General features: G+C 31.9%; 1 protein-coding gene across 9 annotated transcripts in view; it reads right to left on the bottom strand.

Moving 5' to 3' along the window:
* Positions 1–6,577, bottom strand: part of LOC108684943 (IQ motif and SEC7 domain-containing protein 2) — a 53,388-nt gene that overhangs the window by 14,950 nt on the left and 31,861 nt on the right. The window lies entirely within an intron of this gene.

Below are 6,577 nucleotides of genomic sequence, written 5' to 3'. Positions count from 1 at the left end.
TTATTATATATATATAATAATTCATTTTGAATTATTTAAGCATTAAAGATCCAATTTTGATCGTTATGAATATTACCTCTATTTTTTATTGTTGAATTTTCAAATGTACGGTTCAATAAGGTTTTATATATCGTTTTTCACTGGCAGAACTGGTGCGCACTCAATGCACATTAAAAAATTGTACGTTAACCACTAACCTAATCTGAATGTAAAAGTGAGATATCTCAATTAATAAAATATCCAATGTATATTTTATCAAATAACACAATAAAATGTATTGAGAATTTCGCGATTTAATTCGTTTCTATATTTTTATTAAACATATTTCTTTACGTCGATTTTTATACAACGGCTTTAAAGTGCATTAAATGCACACCAGCTCTGCCAGTGAAAAACGCTTTTATTGTTTAAATTACAATTAAATTATATTATATTTAAAAAAACATTTGAGATTAATAATAATAAATTGTGTCCAGACATAGATACATGTCCGATCACTAGGACGATTACTTTAATTGTGTACCAAAATGTTTTCATATTTTTTTCAAAAATAAATACATGCATCTTTCATGAATATATTTGACGCGATATGCATGCTACTGTTAAATATTAAAGGAGTAATAGTAATTCTCTTGAATTAAATAATATTTTGTTATTTTTAACTTTTATATGGATCAACATGTAAATAAATAATTTCTGTTGTTAGTTTCGAGGTAAACAACATTCATATTAATTTATTACTTAATAAGTAATAAATTTAATAAGTAATTAACATCACTTAATAAGTAATTAACGTCATGTTGAATAGGAATAATAACGATGTATAAAATGATTTAAAAAAATTAAATATATAATTTATATAATTTATATAATTTAATATTATATAAACTTAATCTCTTCATCTCGGGAGATTAAAAGTTCACTCCGATTTTCATGTCACAATTATAAGAATCAACAATACATCAGAATTTCTCACGTAGAAATGATTAAAGTAAAAAAGATGATTAAAATAGTATTTCCACTTCACACGACCGCGACGATATTCATAAGTGTACTCAAAAAACGTCTCAACAAAATTGCCCTAATAAAACCATAAACATTCGATTTTTTGTAAATTCCTTTGGCGTTCTAATCGACACGATTTACTGAATTTCATTGTACGTTGCAAGAGCAAACATCGAATTCACACGCGGGTTCGACTTCATCTTCTCTTCGCGAATCGGATACTAGTCATGCGCGAACAGCCTACGTACGAGAGCACGGACACATTGAGATCCTCAATTTGCCTGTGGCAAAAGTAAAAGTTAGCGATCGGGAGAAAGCTCCGGTCGAGCGTACGCTCGACGGTTAGACGCGGGCGACTGTGGGACTGGTCTAGGCGCACGAATTGCAAGTGGCAAAGGTTACAAGTGATTTCTGCGGAAAGCAGAACCCGCGAGCGAGTTCGTCAGAGAAGAAGAATCGAGAGTAAGCCGTGCGAAAGCAACTCGACGAACGGAAAGGACTCTTCTTACCTCTTTTTTTTTTTTATTTATTCGTGTCGATCGTGAGTTCCAAAAGTGGTACTCAGTTGACAAAATGAGTTTCTAAGCGTTCATTTTTCTCAATTTTAACAGTTAACGGAAAACCCTAGTAAGGCGTTCGCTTCGGTGAAACGTTACACTCTAATAATAAGTTCACGTCGACATACTATCGGGTACACGCATACGAGGATAATAAGTTGGGCGCACGCAAGTCAAGAAAGCCGATTCTTTTCCACATTCTTTTATTATCCTCTTCTCTTTCCTTAATGACACGGTGATGGTATACCCGACCAATGTGTAATGAAGAATAGCGGGAGTATCCGATACACGCGTTACGTGGAAGCCGCGAGCGGATTTCTAACTGGCGAGCAGTGTGAAATTTGCTCAATATTAGCGAACAAAGTGTTATGTATAATGGAATACAAAATATCTCCCGCATCCTCTCTCGCTTTGCAATTATGTGTTTTTAAACATTAACCTCGAATTCAAAACATGCGAAGATATAAGGAAAATTCATACATGCGCGAATCAGGAAAATATAATGATAGGATTTTTTTTAACATTAGATAATATTCTTATTAAAAATTGAATATAAGTTAAAGAGTTTGAGATGAGCAGCTTTATCTTATGTCAAAAATTTTTTTTTGATAGTCTTCTTTGTAATTTTTAAATTCAAGTTATTCGTACTCGAAGATATTATCAAGAAAGAGTTTTTGTAACATAAAAGCTGTCTCATCTCAAAATTTTTAATGTATATTAAATTCTTAATAGAAGCGTTACTATGCAGTTTTTGTGCTGAAATACTTTTAGTAGATATTCTCCTAAAATTGAATGAAAATTTTACACCATGTGGCGTGTCAATCAACGAGAGAGTGTTTCTCAATTTTCGAACGTATACTCGCCGGGAAAGCTTTTCCTCGTGTGCTTTGCATGCGAATGTATAGTCGGCAAATTTTATTTTCGCATATACACATATGTGTGCGCGCCTGCGAATTCTCGGTTGACTAAACGCGGGTGAAAATGTCCGGTTCTAGATAACGATCCGTAAAATGTAAGATAGGAAACATGGTCGCACACTTTTCATTTGGTACCGTATCGAAAGGACGTATCTAAATTTAGCTTCGAAATCCAGAGGAAACTGTGTGTGGATCGGATACCCTTGGGAAAATGTGCTAAGATATTCAAGTGAATAATAAAACGGATAGTGAACGGGTTATCGATTTCTGAAAAAAACTTTCCTCACGATTGAAGAATGCTGAAGACGTAGTGAATTATGAGAACCAGGTTTGTGATTTGCCGAACTTTACCTTGTAATTTAATAATGTAAGTTAAGTGTCAAATAATTTCGAAATGTTTGTTATAATAATAATATATTATGTATTAACAATATTAAGATTAGGACACAAGATTACTTATATGAATAAATGAACTAACGAAATAATACGCTAGTATGTATTATTTTCGACATATTTAATCCTTCGGAATTGATAAAATCAAAATTCGTAAACAAATATAATTTTACTGATGCTGGATCTGTAAAACTCATTTAGTTTATTTACTTAAGAGTCACTAATTAACTTCTTTGCTCTGTATATATATTGGACGTAAAATTTAAGATATTATCCAAAATTATTTAGTTTTATCGATATTATCTGATATCAAATATAACATAACGATGAACCATTTGAAAAAATAGTTAAAATTTTGAAAAAAAAAAAATTAATTTAAAAAAATTATTTTAAAAAACTATTAAGTTTTTGTTAGAATGAATTACCTAAAAATTGTAATTTGTTTTTTAATTTATTAATTATTGTCATACATAAGCTATTGTTATTTTTTGTTACCTTCCCAGTCACACCAGGATTTGTGAAACCCTACAACTTTGTTACGCTGTATCTCTGGACTGAATACGTATTTTTGAACTCAAAACGTAAAATTTATATCTCGAAGTCAGACAAAGACAGATAAATATGAATTAAATAAATAACATTTTATTTTCAATTAATTACAATGCTTCAAAATTCTATTGGAAAAATTTGCAAAAAATGACTACTTTGAAAAAAAAATTGTAAAATGTTTAAATTTAATCCGAGTCTTCAAATTATATTATAAAAAAGTTGCAGCAATGTAAAAAAAATCGCATAGGATCCATTGAACCCATGAGTGGTTGGCTTGAGTTAAAAGTGCTCTTACATTAAAAAAAAATTTTAACATGGTTCCATTAATAAACCAGATCTAATTTCAAGGAATCAAAATGACTCGTATAAAAAAAAAATAAATACTGAACATATTTTAATACATTTAAAAATACATGATTAATTTGCAGGTAACATAAAGAAAATTGAATTATTTGATATTTTTTACAATTTTTTAAAGAGATTTATAACTGACTGGATTCAACAGACTCATCAGCTCCGGAGGATTACAGATATTTAATTCTTTAATTATTCGAATATATGATTTATTCGTTTTGATTACATTTTCTCTATGTAGAATAAAAACAATATATATTTAAATTTCCCTCGAGACCTACTCTCGAGTAAAAACGAGAAGCAACGAAAAAAGCGAGATTTGTAGTCGAAAGTGTGAGATTCCATGAAAAGCGGGTATACATCACGCTTCTTCTGGCTGTATAGAAGTTTCCTGCATTTTTCGAGCATAGTTAGCAAACTCGCTTGCGTAGGACGGTGTGGCCGAAAGCGCGCCAGGCTCGATTATCTCGATATCATTGTATCCGAGTTTTGTTCTCACGCGAAAAAGAGAGGCAGAGGGATACGGGACGGTCGGGAAATGGCGTCACTCGCGCTCCCACACATGCGACGATTCCGCGTGCTCGTGTGCACTCTCTTGAGCGACTAGATATCGCGCGAATGGTATTAACGGTACCGGCAATACTATTCGCACTACGTACCTGGGCCCCACGTGCTCGATGCGTATGCACAAGAGATGCTGTTAACATAGTTATCGCGTTCGTACGTCGCGCTAGCAGTTCCTCCTGATGATATACATGCCAATGTTGAATGTATCCGGAGCTTTGAAACCGATATCATTTTAAGTCCGTGTACCTTCACGCGCACGCGATGTATTGCCTATCAGTTATTACGTCGGACAATCGTTTTGCTTACGGCGATGTTAGAACGAAGGAAGGTTAGCTCCGCGTCATAGATGAATAATTCTCGAATTATGATCATCAAAGTGACACTGACTATGGTGTAATCCGATAATATATTTTTATAACAACGCTATCGAACAAACAGATGTCCCAATGTTGGGTAAAAAGCTGAAAAGGAGACTAAAACGAATGTGAAATAATGATAACAATAAAAATATTTAATGCAAAATTTAATAACGTTATTCTCCATTTATGATCATCATTAACGTCCCATTATCACTCAATGCGCAGACAATCGTATCCGATGAAACGACGTGTTCGCCATTACAAATCGTTCGACACTTTCGACACAATTGCGTACTGATTTCCTCATTTTCTCTACAATCACTTTATTGGGATAATTATAAGGAAATCAAGCACGATTTCTTCAAGAAACAAAAAATATTGTCTTTTAATACATAAAAAAAATTAAGCAATTAATTAAGCGATTGAGAAATCTTGAGAAAAAATTTAAATTGTAATTTTGTGCACAATCGAATTGTATGTAACTCTGAATTACACTCTCTAAAAAATAGGTGTAGATTTAACATCTATATCTATATATCTAATTCTCATTGTGTTAGTGTTAATATTTATTAACGCCAACACGGTGTGGATTTGAAACCTCTGATGTCTATATCAACACCATCATGGTGTAGATTTAAAACTTATGATGTTAAATCCACATCATATTGGTGTTAATATAATATCAAGATAGTGAGAATTATAAAGACCGTTATTTTTTAGAGTGCAGATATGTGAAAGCTCAATTATAGCACGCGCTATTTATTAAGTCAAGATCTTCAAGATCGCCAAGCTGAATCGAATCTATTTTTGTATTATTTCTCCCACGCATTATACTAGTCAATAATGAAACGCGCGGACACTTTTCCATTAACGCGTTGTTGTCTGACGGCGTCATGTATGCATGTCGATGTACTCGCAATTGATTTAAACGAACAACCGCCGAGAAACGTCACGTACATGCACGCACCAAATGGGTTACTGCCCAAATTGCTTTCATGCCGAAACGGAGCGTGCGACGTCGGCGACAGGCGCCGTTTCATGACGCACACGGCGTGAATTTAATACGTATCATTATCGTAACGTTAATATATACGTGGCCGCGACGAAGGTTTTGTCGATAGCTTCTTGATTTTACTGCCGCTTTCGTCTCACATCCGCAAATTTGCAATACTTTAAAAGCTGAAACTGCCCAATGAAGAGTAGCTCGCATTTTTCAAGAACAGAGAATCTAGAGATATTATATGACGAGATATTTATATAAATCGATAGTGATTGCTTTATTTTGACGAAAAAATATTACGTATATTAAAGTAGCCATTCAATAGTAATTTATAAATATAGATATATCGAGGTAAATTCTTAAGAGATTGTTTCAATATTTTCAAACTTTTTATCCCCTTTTATTTGTCAATCAAGAAAATAACTTTCCTTATCTAACATCTTTTATAGATGATGTGATATTTGTGCCTCATTATTCCTCATTTAATTAACAGAATCTGATATTTTTAACATGTATAATACATATTGAATTATCTGAGATTCTTAACATATTTATTTAAAGTTAAGCTCCTGGAATATTTTATTTTCTCTTAATTTTTCTTTTTAATTTTATTTTGTTCTTGCAGTTTTAATTTAACGTACTGATATAAAATTATATTCTTAAAGAAATATATCCTGATTTTTTATGTTTTTTCATCTTATTATATAATTTTAGTTATTTTATTGTTATTTAGGGGCTCATTACGAAATTCATTTCATTAAAAATTTATATTCTGTATACAAAACAAATTTTTTAAACATTTATTTTTAGTTTATAATGTTATTGAGAAAATATTAATTTTAGATCAATATTTAGACTTAATCTAAAATAAATATT

This window comes from Atta colombica, unplaced genomic scaffold (genome assembly GCF_001594045.1).
Source record: "Atta colombica isolate Treedump-2 unplaced genomic scaffold, Acol1.0 scaffold141, whole genome shotgun sequence".
NCBI classification, from domain to species: domain Eukaryota; kingdom Metazoa; phylum Arthropoda; class Insecta; order Hymenoptera; family Formicidae; genus Atta; species Atta colombica.
Note: the sequence above shows the minus strand (reverse complement) of the source record. Positions and strands in the feature narration are given on the sequence as shown.